General features: G+C 43.2%; 1 protein-coding gene across 28 annotated transcripts in view; it reads left to right on the top strand.

Moving 5' to 3' along the window:
* Positions 1-18,321, top strand: part of CLIP1 (CAP-Gly domain containing linker protein 1) — a 148,562-nt gene that overhangs the window by 110,946 nt on the left and 19,295 nt on the right. The window lies entirely within an intron of this gene.

Raw genomic sequence — 18,321 nt, 5'->3', positions numbered from 1 at the left:
ACTTCAGAGCAGCAGCTTAAAATTACATTTTTAAGAGACTTTTGCTGTGTAGTCATTCATTCTTGTTTTGTACTCCAAGGGGAAAAAATTTTTTTCCCATTATGTGTTCCGAACATGAATTCTTACTTGGGATGGATTAGTTTGGGGTAATTGTACTGAGTACCCATTGACATGGTGCAATTTGTGGTGAAAGCACTTTTTGGAGAGTTAATTTTAGACTTTAAAATCTTCATTGTTGCTCTCCACAGTTTTCTTATTTTGTGAAAGAAATGCCACATCTCTTCAGACTCCAAGATGATGATGATGCTGTTGGTGATAGTAGCTAACATTTATGGGCTCTTGCTATGTGACGGGCACAAATAAGTGCTAGCTATCATCGCAGTCCCTGCCATAATTCTAAGCAATAGCATTATATTATCCCCATTTGTAAAAGGGGAAACAGAAGCACAAAGATGATAGTAATTTGTTCAGCATCATTTGGCGACTAGTGTCAAGAGATGTCATCTTCTGATGGGGGCCAAGGAGAGTATCAGTGTGTTGACTTAACTAGGGTCACTGTACTCTCCTTTGATGAGTTTGTGAGAAACTGGAGGTCATGAAGAATGGAAGCCCATTGACCAGCAGGGGTTCTTTTTTCCTGGCACAAGCTAAAACACCTACAGCATTTGGCATCTCCAGCATCAGTGTGTCCACAGGGACTTGGAAGAGAAGGATTTTGGCTAAGTGCTGACTCTGTTGCCATCTCCTATCGTTTCATTGAATGTCTCTGGTAGAGAGAGTGGGTTCCATAAACAGGAGGAACTTACAGAGATCATCCTCTTGTCTTACGCTGTGACCTTAACTGGACTGATGATTACAGTTCTTGTCTCTGTCACTCAGAACCAGAAGGGAATCAGGAGACATCATGCTTCCTTGTTTAGAATTTCCCACAGTTTCTTTGCCTGACTTGGGCTCCTCTCCATCCTAGCAGCTCTGTTCTCTTTTGCAGGAGAGATTTCAATTAGCTTCCTACTGAAAAGGTTTTGTGATTAAAAAATGTAAAAATCAGGCACTTTGCAGAGTGTTAGAAAATAATGCCTACAGGAACGGCTAAGAAGTGACTTACTTTTAAAGAATGGGTGGATTCTTAAGCCACTGGTAGTTTTCTGTATGTAACTCAGAAGGAGAAATAATGTGTGTGTGAATTAAAATGTGATAGGCTTTCATGATGGAGATTGTGAAAAACATTGATCACCAAGAAAGATTACAGACCATTCTTTCCATGGTGTATATATTTCAAAAGAGTGGAGTGAGCCACCCGTTTAAAGTAACTTAGAAGCAACCTTAGTTTAATGAAGACCGATTAATTCATTGGGCTCTGTTACTCTTTTATTGTATCATCTCCAAGGATTCTATAAAATTTCACTTAGTTGCTTTCTATAGTTAAGTCAAACTATTAATCAGCTGTGTTAGAAATATATTACAGAGCTACAGTATTTGGCAGAAATGCTATTTAAAAAAATAATTTTAGTTGTAGTACTACAGAAAAATTTGCTTTTTCATTCTAAAATCGAGATAATAGAGACTAGATTGACTTGGGAAAGGTAAATACTGACCCACGACCTAGGTTCTCTCCTGATTCCTTTATTTAGAAGCACCATAATTTGTTGAACTGAGCTGATTGCTTTACCATTATTTCATGGAATCATCACAACCTACCTCAGAGATAGGAGGATTATTTTTAGACAGGAAACAGGCTCAAAAGTGAACTAACAGCTGGGCACAGTGGCTCACACCTGTAATCTCAGCATCTTGGGAGGCCGAGGCGGGTGGATCACGAGGTCAGGAGTTCGAGACCAGCCTGGCCAAGATGGTGAAACCCCATCTCTACTAAAAATACAAAAATTAACTAGGCGTAGTGGCGGGCGCCTGTAATCCCAGCTACTCGGGATATTGAGGGAGAGAATTGCTTGAACCTGGGAGGTGGAGGTTGCAGTGAGCCGAGATCGTGCCACTTCACTCCAGCCTGGGTGACAGAGCGAGACTCTGTCTCCAAAAAAAAAAAAAAAAAAAAGTGAACTAACTTACCAAGGATACACAGATAGGCAGTGGAGGAGCTGAGATTTGAAATCGTGTTTGAAAGCCTGTTTGTCCAGCTGCTGTTCTATTCTGAGAATAAAACTTTCTTCTGCTTACTTCATGATTATTGTTCAAGATTTTAAAAAGCTGTGAGCTGGAAATGGGGTAGGTGGGGTCAAACAGTGCTCTAAAAATGGCTTCTGAACCCTACTGGTACTTTTTTTTTCTGCCTCAAATATTTATTTTGCTTAGAAAACCCAGTGCATCCCAAAATCTTGCCATTCACAGGTCTGCTTTTGCATCTTTTCTTGTCTCCTTTCCCACTTGGTGATCATGTCCTCATTGTTAAAGGCCCGTGTTAAAGGTCATGGCCTCTGATCTTAAGCAGAGCGAGCTGCTGCCCCTCCGTGGTCAGGTGCGGGCTCTGCGGTGCCCTGACCTTAGAACCCAGCATTGTGGTCAGGATCGTGTGCTTCTGCTTCTCCCACAGACTGTGAGAAAGTAGGAATCATAGAGCACGACGTGTAGGTTTGAATGAATGCATGGGTGTGTGGTGAGTATCTTGTTTTTAGCCAGGGCCCCAGTTTCTGTTTTACAGAAGAAGACAGAGGACTTTGTGACTGCTCTTTCCACTTTTTTAGATGATTCCCTTTACTTCCAGCTTCATAGCTGAATTAGTCGGGGTTCTCTAAAGGGACAGAACTAGTAGGATAGATAGATAGATATAAAAGGGAGTTTATTAAGGACTATTAACTCACACAATCACAAGGTCACACACGAGGCCATCTGCAAGCTGAGGACCAAGGAAGCCAGTTTGAGTCCCAAAGCTGAAGAACTTGAAGTCCAATGTTCTAGGGCAGGAAGCTTCCAGCATGGGAGAAAAATGTAGGCTGGGAGGCTAAGCCAGTCTAGTCTTTTCACGTTCTTCTGCTTGCTTTTTTTTTTTTTTTTTTTTTTTTTAGATGGAGTCTCACTCTGCGGTCCAAGCTGGAGTCCAGTGGCTCAGTCTTGGCTCACTGCAACCTCCGCCTCCTGGGCTTAAGTGATTCTCATGCTTCAGCCTTCCTAGTAGCTGGGACTACAGGCACGTGCCACCAGGCCTGGCTAATTTATTGTATTTTAGTAGAGACTGGGTTTCATCATGTTGCCCACGGTGATCTCGAACTCCTGAGCTTAGGCAGTCCGCCCACCTCAGCCTCCCAAAGTGCTGGGATTACAGGCATGAGCCACTGCGCTCAGCCATCTGACTGCTTTTTATTGTGGTTAAGCTGGCAGCTGATTACATTGTGCCCACCTAGATGAAGGGTGGGCCTGCCTTTCTCAGCCCACTGACTCAAATGTTAAATCTCCTTTAGCAACACCCTCACAGACATACCCAGGATCAGTACTTTGCATCCTCAATCCAATCGAGTTGACACTCAGTATTAACCATCTCAGTAGCTTTTGTTGCAGAGTTGTGGTGGCCAAAAACCTGATCACCAACTTAGTGGGGCATTTGCTCTTTGCGTGGCTGGTAGAAGCATACAGTGTAAATTCAGGCAGGGTCATATAGTTTAAGATTAATGGAAACTACACAGAGCATTCGTTTCTTTTTTAAGAGACAGAGTCTCACTTTGTCGCCTGGGCTGGAGAGCAGGGGCACTATCATAGCTCACTGCAGCCTCAACCTCCTGGGCTCAAGGAATCCTTCAGCCTCAGGCTCCCCAGTAGCTGGGACTATAGGTATAGTCTACCCCTATTTTCTTTTCATAGAGAATTCTAAAAATAATGTTGATTCTTCTATAGAAATAGTCACCTTAGGTAGTCACTTTTGATATGTCTGATTTATCATTTCCAAACCTCACATGTGTTCCACCTTGTAAAGATAGCAAATACAGTGAGCTATCACTATGGGAACAGAGCTGATTCTCCCCCTGGCTATTTGTAGAATGAGGTTACAGTTTGCTTATGGAAACCGGACAGGGATTAAATGACTCAATAACTGTATTTCATGAACAGTTTTTCCTGACAGAGGTTACAGCGGACGTGTTATACAAAAAAATTGGGGTTAGCATCTAAATTGATCATGAATAGTCACCTGCCATTTAAATGAGCCTGAATTCCCAGACATGAATGCTTAGAAAGGGAAAGCTATTTTTAGCTTATTGTGTATTAGTTTGGAAAAATGGTGGTTATCAGCCATCATAATTTTAATCTGGGCTCAGGGGACTTCTGGGCAACTAGGACTGATTGAAGCTGGATCACAGACTCTGTCTCCCTTCAGTACCCAATGCTATGAACACAGTTTTTCTGTATTAAAAAATGTGTCCAGCAGAAGCCAACAAAGCCAGTCAACTTCATGCTATAAACTTTTAAATTGGCACCCAAGGCTGGGCTTGGAGGCTCACACCTGTAATCCCAGCCCTTTAGGAGGCTGAGACAGACAGATCACCTGAGGTCAGGAGTTCGAGACTAGCTGAGAAACATGGTGAAACCCCATCTCTAGTAAAAAAATACAAAAATTAGCCAGGCATGGCGGTGCACGCCTGTAATTCTGGCTACTCGGGAGACTGAGGCAGGAGAATCACTTGAACCCAGGAGGCAGAGGTTGCAGTTAGTCGAGATCGTACCACTGGACTCCAGCCTGGGCGACAGAGCAAGACTCCGTCTCAAAAAATAAAAAGTAAATTGGCAACCAAGAAAGGAAACAAAATTGTGGTTTGACTCTGACACTTTGTCCCCAGTGTTAAGTGGAAAGGACGGTGAACAGCAAAATCCTGAGAATTTGTACTTGAATTCTCTCCATCCCTGTGCCCAGTCTAGTTTGGAAAAAATTAGACTAAAGAGTTGAGTAGACAGCCTGGGAAAAGTAAAGGAAAAATTTCTGAGGCTCAATGCCGTTTTGCACCACCGCAGGATTTTACCAATGGTGGGAAAAACTGCCAGTGGTCATTTTCTGTAGCTAGTCCAGCCAACAAACTGCAGCTGACAGGCACAGGGCACTGTGGGTATTTTTCTCAAGTGATAATAAGTCCGCAGTAGACAGTCCGGGGCGGGTACCCCCTCAGGAACGTCTGCACGGAGCTGGCTCTTCCTTCCTGCTTGCTGCTCTGCTAGGTGTGTAGTTCTTGTCGGTCTGATCCCCGGTTGGCTATTGTACCTCAAGCATCGCAGAGCCTTCTGGATGGAAGCAGGGGAGGACAAGGCAGGGGAATGCAAAGGGCTTCTCACATGGCTCTGTCTTCTAATTTGGGGAAGAAAGTTCACATTTCTGTGATTGTATCACATAACCACCTCCAATCACAGGAGAGGCTGGGTTCCAGTCTCTAGGAAGGGAAGGTAGCAGAAGCAGTAGGAGCACTGTGGAAAGAGCTGACTGGGGATACGTGCCCCAAGGCTGAGGATGTTCTCCTGTGGGAATGGGATTACCTGTGTTCAGGTAGATTGAGTGATGTGCACAGAACACTGAAGAAAAATCTCAGGAAAGAGATCACCAACAGAGTCTATGTGTAGCCTCAACTATCCCAACCTTGACTCTATCCAGAAACCTCTGGCTACAGAAATGTGTCAACTACAGTGCTTAACTTTTAGCTGTAATGTGGGGTTAAAGATAAAGGCCTCAGATAAGGTAGGAAGGGTGTTGGGGGAAACTCGCGGTATATGTGAGCAAAGGGAAGGTCTAGGTAGAGCCATCCAGAATAAGATGAAGAAGTGTACACATTCTGCACCCTACGAGGGAAAAGAGAAAGAACAGAACATCGAGAGCCAGAGAGACGGGAATTCAGGCCAAGAGAAGCTGTTACCCGGGGAAAATAGTGCTTTGTGTTATGTAAAGCTCAAGTTATTTGAATAAAACAAAACAGCTGTTCAGAGAGAAGATGATAAAATGACACAAGTTTAACAGGGAGATTGAAGAATTAAGGAAACAAATTGAAGACCAAACCACACCAGATCAAGACTACTAAATAAATCATAAACAGAAAGCAGCCTTATAAACATTTCTTAAAATAGAAAGGAAAGGGCCGGATGCAGTGGCTCATGCCTGTAATCCCAGCAATTTGGGAGGCCAAGGCAGGAGACTGTTTGAGCCTAGGAGTTCAAGACCAGCCTGGGCAACGTAGCAAGACCCTGTCTCAAAAATGTGTCTATATTTAGGCTGGGCCTGGTGGCTCAAGCCTGTAATTCAAGGACTGTGTGAGGCCGAGGTGGGTGGATCACTTGAGGTCGGGAGTTTGAAACCAGCCTGGCTAACATGGCGAAACCCTGTCTCTACTAAAAATACAAAAATTAGCCAGGCGTGGTGGCGCCTGCCTGTAATGCCAGCTACTTGGATACTGACAGAGGAGAATAGCTTGAACCCAGGAGGTGGAGGTTGCAGTGAGCCGAGATCACACCACTGCATACCAGCCTGGGGGACAGAGCAAGATTCTGTCTCAAATATATGTGTGCGCGCGCGCGTGTGTGTGTGTAAGTATTAGGAGATACGATAAGGAAATTTCTCCAAGTGAAGGAAGAACTGAATCTGCAAACAGAAAAGAGACTGGGTTGTATGGAAACCCAGTAGGGGGACCCATTGGGAAAAATTGGTCCAAAATAATAGACACCCAAAAAAAATACCCTGGTGATTATTGAAATTCAACAATACAGAAATAATTCTATGCTGGGCGTGGTGGCTTATGCCTGTAATCCCAGCACTTTGGGAGGCCGAGGCAGGCAGATCACCTGAGGTCGGGAGTTCAAGACCAGTCTCACCAACATGGAGAAACTCCATCTCTACTAAAAAAAAAAAAAAAAATAGCCAGGCGTGGTGGCGCGTGCCTGTAATCCCAGCTACTTGGGAGGCTGAGGCAGGAGAATCGCCTGAACCCAGGAGGCAGAGGTTGCGGTGAGCTGAGATTGCGCCATTACACTTCAGCCTGGGCAACAAGAGCGAAACTGTCTCAAAAAAATAATAATAATAAAAAATAATAATTCTCAGTGCCCAGGCGGAAAAATCAAATTTCTTATAAAAACTTAAAAAAACCAACCCAACTGCAGATACATTCAATGCAAAAAAACTCTGCTGCACCACATCCAGAGTTCTGAGGGACAGGAAATATGACCAAGAGCATCATCTCCAGACAGTGAGTATTCAGGTGAGACGGCAGGCACATGTTTCCAAACATGAAAGGACTTAGAAGGTGTGGTGTTTGTGAGTCCTTCTGAAAAGGAGCCACTTGATGATAAATTTGAGCCAAGCAAGACATGAATCAAAATAAAGGCCTTAGCAAAAGAGAAGCGGACGCAAGGACTGGTCATGAGCGTTAAATCCAAGTAAACAGAGAGCTAAGCACACAGCTGTGGGATTTATGGGCACATACTAATGTTGTGGGGTTCTTTGTTATTTTGAGACAGAGTCTGATTCTGTCGCCCAGGCTGGAGTGCAGTGCTGCAATCTCGGCTCACTGCAACCTCCGCCTCCCGGGTTCAAGTGATTCTCCTGCCTCAGCCTCCTGAGTACCTGGAAATACAGGCGCATGCTACCACACCCAACTAATTTTTGTATTTTTAGTAGAGATGGGGTTTCGCCATACTGGCCAGGCTTGTCTCAAACTCCTGACCTCTTGAAGGTCAGGACTTGCCTCAGCCTCCCAAAGTACTGGGATTATAGGCATGAGCCACCGCGCCCGGCCCAGACTAAGTTTTTAATATTTTATTTGGAAGTTATTTCAAACTTTGTGAAAAGTTGTAAGAATAGAACAAATAATGCTCATATATTCTATTATTTTTACATAAACACAGTGCAGTCATAAAATTCAGGGAGTTTAACCTTGATACAACACTATTACCTAACGTACAGACCCTATTCCTGTTCAGGCAGTTGTCCCAGTAATGTCTTTTACAGCATTATTTTTTAATTCAGGATCCAGTCCAAGATCATGCATTCTTTTCACTGAGTTGTCATGTCTCTTTAGTCATCTTTAATCTGGAACGATTCCTCTGTTTTTGTCTTTCATGACATTGACATTTTTTATGAGAACAGGGCCAGTTAGTTAAGCTGCATAAACTCTCTTATTTTGAGTTTGTCTGATGCTTCTTCCTGATGATATTCAGGTTATGCATTTTTAGTAAGAAGACTATATAAGTGATACTGTGTCCTGCCAGGAGGCATGTGATGTTCCTTTGTCCCATTATTGGTGATGTTAATTTTGATCATTTGGTGAATGCAAGTTTAAAACCTTTGCAAGGTAAAAAGAAAAAGGAAAAAAAGTAGAAAAAATAGAGAGAGAATATGACTAACAAAATTTGAGGGGTAGGACTGAAAGAAAGTAGAAGTGTACAAACTTCCTCATCTTTTATATCACAGAGATGTTCGATATGGCTTAAAATTAAAATTAAGGTTGGATGGCTACTCAGGAGGCTGAGGCAGGAAAATCACTTGAACCCGGGAGGCAGAGGTTGCAGTGAGCTGAGATCGCACCACTGCGCTCCAGCCTGGGTGACAGAGTGAGACCCTGTCTCAAAACAAAAAAAGAATTAATTTATACCTAAGAAAATGAAATCAACCTCTTACATTTTAAGAACATATTTTACTTAAATTTTACAAAACAAATGTATAGTATGAACCTATTGGGATGTCTTAGAATCACATATATCTTGTGGTAAATAACATTTTTTTGCTCTCAACCAATTTATTTTGTTTACTTCCATTTATTCTCTCTCTTGTTAAAGTAAAATTAAATTTGCTTTTTTCCCCCTCTCTTTGTCCTTCTCGTTGTGTATATATATGGAGATGTCTGGCATGTCAATCAGCTAATGTTATGGTCTCTTTTTTCTTTCATTTTTGATGATGTCTTTCTCTGCCGCCCAGGCTGGAGTACAGTGACATAATCACAGCTCACTGCAGTCTCTACTGCCCTGGCTCAAGCCATCCTTCCACCTCAGCCTCCTGGGTAGTTGGGACCACAGGCACATACCACTATGCCTGGCTAATTTTTCAGGTTGGTTTGTTTGTTTTTGGTAGAGACAGGGTCTCGCTATGATGCCCAGGCTGATCTCAAACTCTTGGACTCAAGCGATCCTCTGGGCTTAGCATTCCAAAGTGCTGGGATTACAGGTATGAGCTATCACACCCAGCCTAGTTGTGGTTATTTCTAAGTGGAAGAATTGGGGAAATATGTTTCCTTCTTTTTTATTTTGAGACAGAGTCATGCTCTGTTGCCCAGGCTGGAGTGCAGTGGCAAGATCTCGGCTCACTGCACGCTCCGCCTCCCGGGTTCACGCCATTCTCCTGCCTCAGCCTCCCGAGTAGCTGGGACTATAAGCGCCCGCCGCCACGCCTGGCTAATTTTTTGTATTTTTAGTAGAGACAGGATTTCACCATGTTAGCCAGGATGGTCTCGATCTCCTGACCTCATGATCCGCCCGCCTTGGCCTCCCAAAGTGCTGGGATTACAGACGTGAGCCACTGCACCCGGCGTCTTTTTTTTTTTTTTTTTTTTTTTTTTTGCTGAATTTATTCTTTAAAAAAAAAAAAAACAGCATGTATCATTTTAACAACAATAATAAAGTAATTATTTTTTTAAAAATAATAATTATATCTGCAACTTAGGGAATCACTAAAGCCAAACATCTAATTTGTTTAGGTTCTGTGGGAATCATCCTTTGGCACAATCACGTGCATTCAAGCATTATTACGTTTAGGAAATGGTCCAAGGGGTATGTTCAGTTCCTGAAAGTCTTTTTACAGCCTGTATATTCTCTTTCGTATCTTTTAAGTTTCTTGTTTGAGACCTTCCTCTAGACTTCTCTAGAGTCCTCTTAACCTCTCTGGCTTTTGAAGGGATTTGTAGAAAGCCATTGCCTGGCACAGAGAAGTTATCCATCCTGGAAATGACTGCCAGAGTCTAGGCCAAAGAGTGTAGGTCTTTTCCACTCTGCCTCTGCATAGTTAAGGGTGTTTACATCTGAACAGAAGATGCCCTTCAGCTGCACTAAAGATACAAGCAGTATTAAGGGAAGAGTAGCTGTTGTCTTTTCAGCACCCAGGAGTAAAAAGTAAAGATTAAGGTGACACATGCACTCTCTGTGAAGAACTACTTGTATGTATTGGCTTCAGGCCGTCACGATACCCCCACCCTGTAGCCACACCATTGGTACCATTCTTTTTTTTTTTTTTTTTGAGACAGAGTCTCACCTTGTCGCCAGGCTGGAGTGCAGTGGCGCGATCTCGGCCCATTGCAACCTCTGCCTCCTGGGTTCAAGTGATTCTCCTCCCTCAGCCTCCCCGGTAGCTGGGACTACTGGCGTGCACCACCACACACAGCTAATTTTTGTATTTTTAGTAGAGACAGGGTTTTACCATGTTGACCAGGCTGGTCTTGAACTCCTGACTTCAAGTGATCCACCTGGCTCATCCTCCCAAAGTGCTGGGATTACAGGCGTGCGCCACCGCCCAGCCCCAATATCATTCTTTGATAAAGGACAATGATACCTGTGTGAATGTATTTGAAGATGTAAATATTCTTTTTTTTTTTTTTTTTTTTTGAGACAGAGTATTGCTCTGTCACCCAGGCGGGAGTACAATGGCATAATCTCAGCTTACTGCAACCTCTACCTCCTGGGTTCACGCAGTTCTTCTGCCTTAGCCTCCCTAATAGCTGGGACTACAGATGCCCACCACCTCGCCCAGCTAATTAATTTATTTTTAGTGGAGATGGAGTTTGGCCACGTTGGCCACGTTTGAACTCGACCTCAGGTGATCCACCCGCCTCGGCCTCCCAAAGTGCTGCAATTACAGGCATGAGCCGCCATGCCCGGTGTGAAGATGTAAATATTCTTACATAATTCATGTACATATTCATATCAACTTAAACCAGTCCTAAGGCATGTGGTCTTTCCTGCATAATACAGAATTTTAGTTGGTAGCATAATGTGTACTGCTGCAGGTTGAGTTCCATGGGAAACAGGCCGAGAGAGAGTTTAGTGTGATGATACTTACTGAAGTATGCTCTCGGGGCAGCTCCGATGGAAAGGAGGAGAAAGAAACAGGATCAGGCAGTGGGAGAAATTGAGCCATGATGCAGGCCCAGCAACAGCCTTGACCAATGCCATGGGGAGCTCTGGAGCTGGAGTGGCCATGCAGATTTGTCCCAAACTGGACTGAGATGGCCAGTCTTTCGGTAATCCCACATGGATCAGTCACTGGATGTGATCCATCCTGGGAGGGCGACATGACCCTGCCGGAAGTGGCTCCGTAGTTGTGGTGATCCCTGATGGGGCCACCAGCTAAGCTGTCCCAGAAGCTGGGCAACACGGCTCGCCTAGCTAGAAAAGGGGGATCTATGCAGCCGATCACTGTGTCTGCCCCACTCCCTTCTTGTCTGAAAGGGCTTTGCCATACAAAAATGACTGAGGCTTCCTCTTCCGTTTTTTCCCATTACCTTCTCCACTTCCAGGAGCAGAAGTCGGTGTGTGGGAGGCGAGACTAGAATTTCTCAGACACAGGGAATGGGTTTTGTGCTGTCAAGGTAGAACTGCTATTTTGGACCTCAGAACACTTGCTTGGTTCGAGAAGAGACTAAAATAGCCCAAATGTGAACACCTCAGTTGAGCAGAAAGTTCTTCATTCTGTGAGAATCTTGGCTTCTGAGTACCACTACTAACTCATACCCATTGAGAGCACCAGCATACTGACTATGACACATTTGTTCACGCAGTGTGTGGTTATTGAGTGCCTACTGTGTGCCTGTGTTCCAAAAATAGAGGAGATCGCAATAAACAAAACAGAGAGGCACTTCTCCTCTCTGGAGATTTTTATTCACGTGGTTTTACTGAGCCTACAAAGCAGAAGTTGTGTATGTCATGACTATGGACTTCTAATGTCCTTCATTTCACCCGAGCTACTATTTTTCTTAGCGTAGCTGAGAGACATAAAACAAAGTACCCACCATGTTTATTTACTATGCATACATGAGCTCTTGGAGATTTTCCAGTCCAGTGTTCCTCAAACTATGATTATTTGTGCATCACTTTCACTGTAACATTTTTCTCTGAAATATTTTTCTTTAACTCTCCCTTTTTCCCCTTTACATATCCATGTTCTTTTTTAACCTTTTATTATGAAAAGTTTCAAGCATACACAGAAGCAGACTGAGCAGTACAGTGAATCTCTGTGTATAAAATTCCATTAGCAATTAACTCTTGGCCACTCGTCTCCGCTGTACTCCCATTCATCCTCTCTACCTTGTTTGCCCTGCATTTTTTTTTTTTTTTTTTTTTTGAGGTAGTCTCAGTTTGTCACCCAGGCTAGTGTGCAGTGTCATGATCACAGCTTACTGAAACCTGCAGCTATAAGGCTCAGGCAATCCTCCTGACTCAGCTTCCTGAGTAGCTGGGACTACAGGCATGAGCCACCTCACTCAGCTCTACCCTGAGTGTTTTGAAGCAAATCCTAAATCCTAGATACCCTGTCATTTCATCTATAAATTTTTTTATTTCCAAAGAAATAAGAATTATTTATTTTAAATTGTAATGTTGTTTTTAAATTAGAAATATATTTGTAATATGAAACAATACAAATATGTGTAATTTAAAAGTTATTACTCCTCTTCATTGCCATTTCATTGAAGCTACATTATAAATGGTATATTTTTCCTTGGTGTTCCTCATGTATATACCAGCATATGCAAATACATATATGCATACATTGTTTTTGTTTTCTACAAAAACCATATTGCACAAATTACTCCAACTTGCTTTCTTTTTCTCAAAGTCATCTTTATTGAGGTCTAATTTACATCAAATAAAATTTACCCTTCATAGGTGTATAGTTTGGTGAGTTTTGACAAATATATACGGTCATAAAACTGACCCCACAATCAAGATTTCCTTCACCCCAAAAGGTTCTCTTATCCTCCTTTATAGTCAGTTCAGTCTCACTCCCTGAAAACTCTTCTCTTCTCTGATCCAATAGTTTTACCTTTTTTAGTAGGTCACATAAATGGAGTCAAAACAGTGTGTAACCTTATTCATAAACACAGTAAACATAAATGGATTGAACACTGAATAAATGGCAGAGACTAGCAGAATGGATTTTTAAAAAAACATGATCTACCTATATGCTGTCTATAAGAGATGCAATTTAGATTCAAAGCCACAAATATGTTGAAAGTAAAAGGATGGAACAAGATATACCATGCAAACAGTAACCAAAAGCAAGCTGGAGAAACTATACTACTATCAGACAAAATAGATTTTAAGGCAAAAATTGTTACTAGAGACAGAGAACAACGAAAAAATATCAATCCATCAGGAAGGTATAACAATTTTAAACGTAGATGTACCTAATAACAGAGTCCCAAAATACATGAAGCAAAAACTGACAGAATTAAAAAGAGAAATCGACAATTCAGCAATTATAGCTGAAGGCTTCAGTACCCCATTTCAGTGATGCATAGAACAACTATGCAGAGATGAAGGAGGAAACAGAAGACTTGAATAACACTCTAAATCAACAGGACCTAACAGTCATCTGCAGATTGCTCCATCCAACAGCAGCAGAATACACACACTTCTCGAGTGCACAGGGAGCATTCTCCAGGACAAGTTATGTGTTAGACCATAAAATGATTTTCAGTCAATTTAAAAGGGTGAAATATTTCAAACTACTTTCCCTTACCACAGTAGAAAACGTTAGACATTATACATAAGGAAATTTGGGAAATTCAAAACATTATAGATAGCCTTATGTATCTAGTTTCTTTTTAATTTTTTGAAACGGAGTCTCACTCTGTTCCCCGGGCTGGAGTGCAGTGGTGCAATCTTGGATTACTGCAACCTCTGCCTCCTGGGTTCAAACGATTCTCCTGCCTCAGCCTCCTGAGTAGCTGGGATCACAAGTACGCACCACCACACCTGGCTCATTTTTGTATTTTTAGTAGAGATGGGGTTTTATCGTGTTGGCCAGCTGGTCTCGGACTCCAACCTCAAATGATCTACTGCCCATCTCAGCCTCCCAAAGAGAAAATCTTTTTCTATTTTTAATTTTAATTTTAATTTATTGATTTTTAATTATTATTTTTCTTTTTTTTTTTTTGAGATGGAGTCTCACTCTGTCTCCCAGTCTGGAGTGCAATGGCACAATCTTGGCTCACTGCAACCTCTGCCTCCTGGGTTCAAGCAATTCTGTCTTAGCCTCCTGAGTAGCTGGGACTACAGGTGGGTGCCACCACGCCCAGCTAATTTTTTGTATTTTTAGTAGAGATGGGGTTTTACCATGTTAGATAGGCAGGATGGGGTCTCTATCTCCTGACCTCATGATCTGCCTACCTTGGCCTCCCAAAGTGCTGAGATTACAGGCGTGAGGCACTGCACCCGGCCCTATTTTCATCTATTTTATTATTGTTATTTGAGACAGGGTCTCACTCTGTCAACCAGGCTGGAGTGCTGTGGTGCAGTCTTGGCTCATTGTACCCTCCCACCTCAGCCTCCTGAGTAGGTAAGACTACAGGCATGTGCGTCACACTTGACTAATTTTTTGATCTTTTTATAGAGACAAGGTCTCACTATGTTACACAGGCTGGTCTCGAACTCCTGGGCTCAAGTGGTCATCCTGCCTTGGCCTCCCAGAGTGCTGAGATTACAGGTGTGAGCCACTGTGCCCAGTCTCTAGTTTCTTTCACTTAGCATATTCCTTTGGAGGTCTATCCATGTTGTTATGTATATCAGCAGTTTGGGATTATATCATAGTTGCTTTATCCATTTGGACACTGGGTTGTTCCAGTTTGGGGGTATTTTTTTTTTTTTTTTTTTTTTTTTGAGACGGAGTCTCGCACTCTTGCCCAGGCTGGAGTGCAGTGGCGCCATCTCAGCTCTATACAAGCTCCATCTCCCAGGTTCACGCCATTCTCCTGCCTCAGCCTCTCAAGTAGCTGGGACTACAGGTGCCCACCACCACGCCCGGCTAATTTTTTTGTATTTTTAGTAGAGACAGGGTTTCACCATGTTAGCCAGGATGGTCTCGATCTCCTGACCTTGTGATCCGCCCACCTCGGCCTCCCAAAGTGCTGGGATTACAGGTTTGGGGATAGATATTTTGAGTAAAGTTGCTTTGAATTCGTGAAGAGGCCAGGGGCATATGTTTTCATTTATCATGGGTAAACACCTAAGAGTGGAATTGCTAGTATGGTAAGTGTATGTTTACCTTTTTAAAAAATTCTCTGGGAGGCTGAGGCAGGAGAATGGTGTGAACCTGGGAGGCGGAGCTTGCAGTGAGCTGAGATTGCGCCACTGCACTCCAGCCTGGGCAACCGAGCAAGACTCCGTCTCAAAAAAAAAAAAAAAAAAAAAAAATACAAATTCTCAGGCCAGGCGCGGTGACTCAAGCCTGTAATCCCAGCACTTTGGGAGGCCGAGGCAGGCGGATCACCTGAGGTCAGGAGTTCGAGACCAGCCTGATCAACGTGGAGAAAACCCGTCTCTACTAAAAATACAAAATTAGCCGAGCGTGGCGGCACATGCCTATAATCCCAGCTCCTCAGGAGGCTGAAGCAGGAGAATCGCTTGAACCCAGGAGGCAGAGGTTGCAGTGAGCAGAGATTGCACCATTGCAATCCAGCCTGGGCAACAAAAGCGAAACTCCATCTCAAAGAAAAAGAAAAAGAAATTCTCAAACGATTTTCCAAAATTAGTACTATTTTACATTCTCACCAGCAATTTATGAGGTTTCCGTTTATCCCACATACTTCTCAGCACCTAGGGGTTTTTGTTTTGTTTTGTCTTTTTAAACATTAATCTATTTGCCAACTAGGGAACCACTGGGATGGAGGGCTTGGGTGCCCAGGTGGCACGTGGAGTGTATCTCAATGTGGTTTCAGTTTGTGTTCTCCTGATGACTGATGATGCCGAGTATCATTTCCTGTGCTTACTAACCACCTGTCTCTCTTCTTTGGTAAAATGTCCATTCAAATATTTTGGTCATTTTTCATTTTGTTTTTGTGTCTACATATTATTGCATTGTGAGAGTTCTTACTATATTCTAGATACAAGTTCTTTATTGGGTTGTGTTTGGCGAATGTTTTCTCCCCATCTGTGGCTTGTCTTCATACTTTCTTTTCTTCTTTTTTTTTTTTTTTTTTGAGACAGAGTCTCGCTCTTTGGCCCAGGCCGGACTGCAGTGGTGCTATCTTGGCTCACTGCAAGCTCCGCCTCCCGGGTTCATGCCATTCTCCTGCCTCAGCCTCCCCAGTAGCTGGGACTACAGGCGCCCGCCACCACGCCTGGCTAATTTTTTATATTTTTAGTAGAGATGGGGTTTCACCATGTTAGCCAGGATGGTCTCGATCTCCTGACCTCATGATCCGCCTGCCTCGGCCTCCCAAGGTGCTGGGATTACCGGCGTGAGCCACCGCGCCCGGTTGTCTTTATACTTTCTTAACAATATCTTTTGAAGAGTAGAAGTTTTAAGTTTTGGTTAACTCCACTGACAGGGCTTAGAAGCAACAAAACCCAGTACCAATGAGCACAACTAGTGCCTAGAGCTTGTTTTCTAAATACTCTTCACTAAAGGAGCCAGAAGTGCATAGAGAAATGGCCGATGCCAGGGCTGGGACGGAAAGAGTATAAGGTGAGCTTGGAATATTTTGTGTACCAAAAAGCAAGGAAGCACTCAAAGAATAATAGAGATTAGTGGAGAGGACATCAGAGCCATCTTGAAGAAGCTCCCACTGACCAAATGCGAGATAATTCGAGCATCAAAATAAATAGAGATATAATAGATTATAACCGATTGAATAACAGGAAACTATGAATCTAAACAGATATTAATAAATAAATGGAAGCCAGGAGTAGTGGCTCACACCTGTAATCCCAGCACTTTGGGAGGCCAAGATGGGCAGATCACTTGAGGCCAGGAGTTCGAGACCAGCCTGTCCAATATAGTGAAACTCCATCTCTACTTAAAAAAAAAAAAAAAAATACAAAAAATTAGCCAGGCGTGGTGGCACATGCCTGTAATCCCAGCTACTTGGGAGGCTGAGGCACAAAAATTGCTTGAACCTGGGAAGTGGAGGTTTGCAGTGAGCCGAGATTTCGTCCCTGCACTCCAGCCTGGGTGACAGAGCGAGACTCTGTCTTGAATGAATGAATGAATGGAAAATGAAAGCCCTTCCTCATGGTAGAAGGCCAACTAATATTTAATGGATGGAATGACAGAATCATACAATCACCATATGGTAACCAGCATGGTAATAATTTGTTCAGGCAAGAATCATCAATCTGTGCTAAAACAAGTAGGTAAAAGTTTGTTGAACAACAGGATATTTACATAGTTTCAAAACGTATCCCCCAAAAATACATATTAATTACAAAGAAAAAAATAGTATCTTTCCAGTAGAGAAACATGGAAGATACTTCCTCCTTACCCAAGTGACCGAAATTAACCTCACCAAAAATCAACCGTGTGTACCTCCTGATATCATCTGCTGAGAAGGACACAGGATTACTTTTGTGGTGTTCCTGCCAAAAAGTGCATGATTTGACTAATCACATGGAAACATCAGACGAATCCAAACTGACATTCTACAAAATAACTGGCTTATACTCTTCAAAACTGTCAAGGCCATAAAAGACAAGGAAAGAATGAGGAGCTGGCTGGGTGTGATAGCTCACACCTGTAATCCCAGCATTTTGGGAGGCCATGGTGGGTGGATCACCTGAGGTCAGGAGTTCGAGACCAGCCTGGCGAACATGATGAAACCCCGTCTCTGCTAAAAATAGAAAAGTTCGCTGGGCGTGGTAGCACACATCTGTAATCCCCACTCTTCGGGAGGCTGAGACAGGAGAATCGCTTGAACCTGGGAGGCAGAGGTTGCAGTGAGCCAAGATCGCGCCACTGCACTCCAGCCTAGGTGACAGAGTGAGACTCCGTTTCAAAAAAAAAGAAAAGAAGGATCGGGCATAGGAGCTGATGCCTGTAATCCCAACACTTTGGGAGGCTGAGGCGGGTGGATCACCTGAGGTCAGGAGTTTGAGACCAGCCTGGCCAACATGGTGAAACCCCATCTCTACTGAAAATACAAAAAATTATCCAGGCATGGTGGCAGTGCCTGTAATCCCAGCTACTTAGGAGGCTAAGACAGGAGAATCACCTTAATCCAGGAGGCTGAGGTTGCAGTGAGCTGAGGTAGGGCCATTGCACTCCAGCCTGGGCAACAAGAGTAAAACTCTGTCTAAAAAAAAGAAAAAAGAAATAAAACTGCTAGATGCAGCTTGCTATCTCCTAGATTGGGTAATAATCCTGGACCA

Source organism: Pongo abelii, chromosome 10, assembly GCF_028885655.2.
Source record: "Pongo abelii isolate AG06213 chromosome 10, NHGRI_mPonAbe1-v2.0_pri, whole genome shotgun sequence".
In the NCBI taxonomy this organism is placed as follows: domain Eukaryota; kingdom Metazoa; phylum Chordata; class Mammalia; order Primates; family Hominidae; genus Pongo; species Pongo abelii.
Note: the sequence above shows the minus strand (reverse complement) of the source record. Positions and strands in the feature narration are given on the sequence as shown.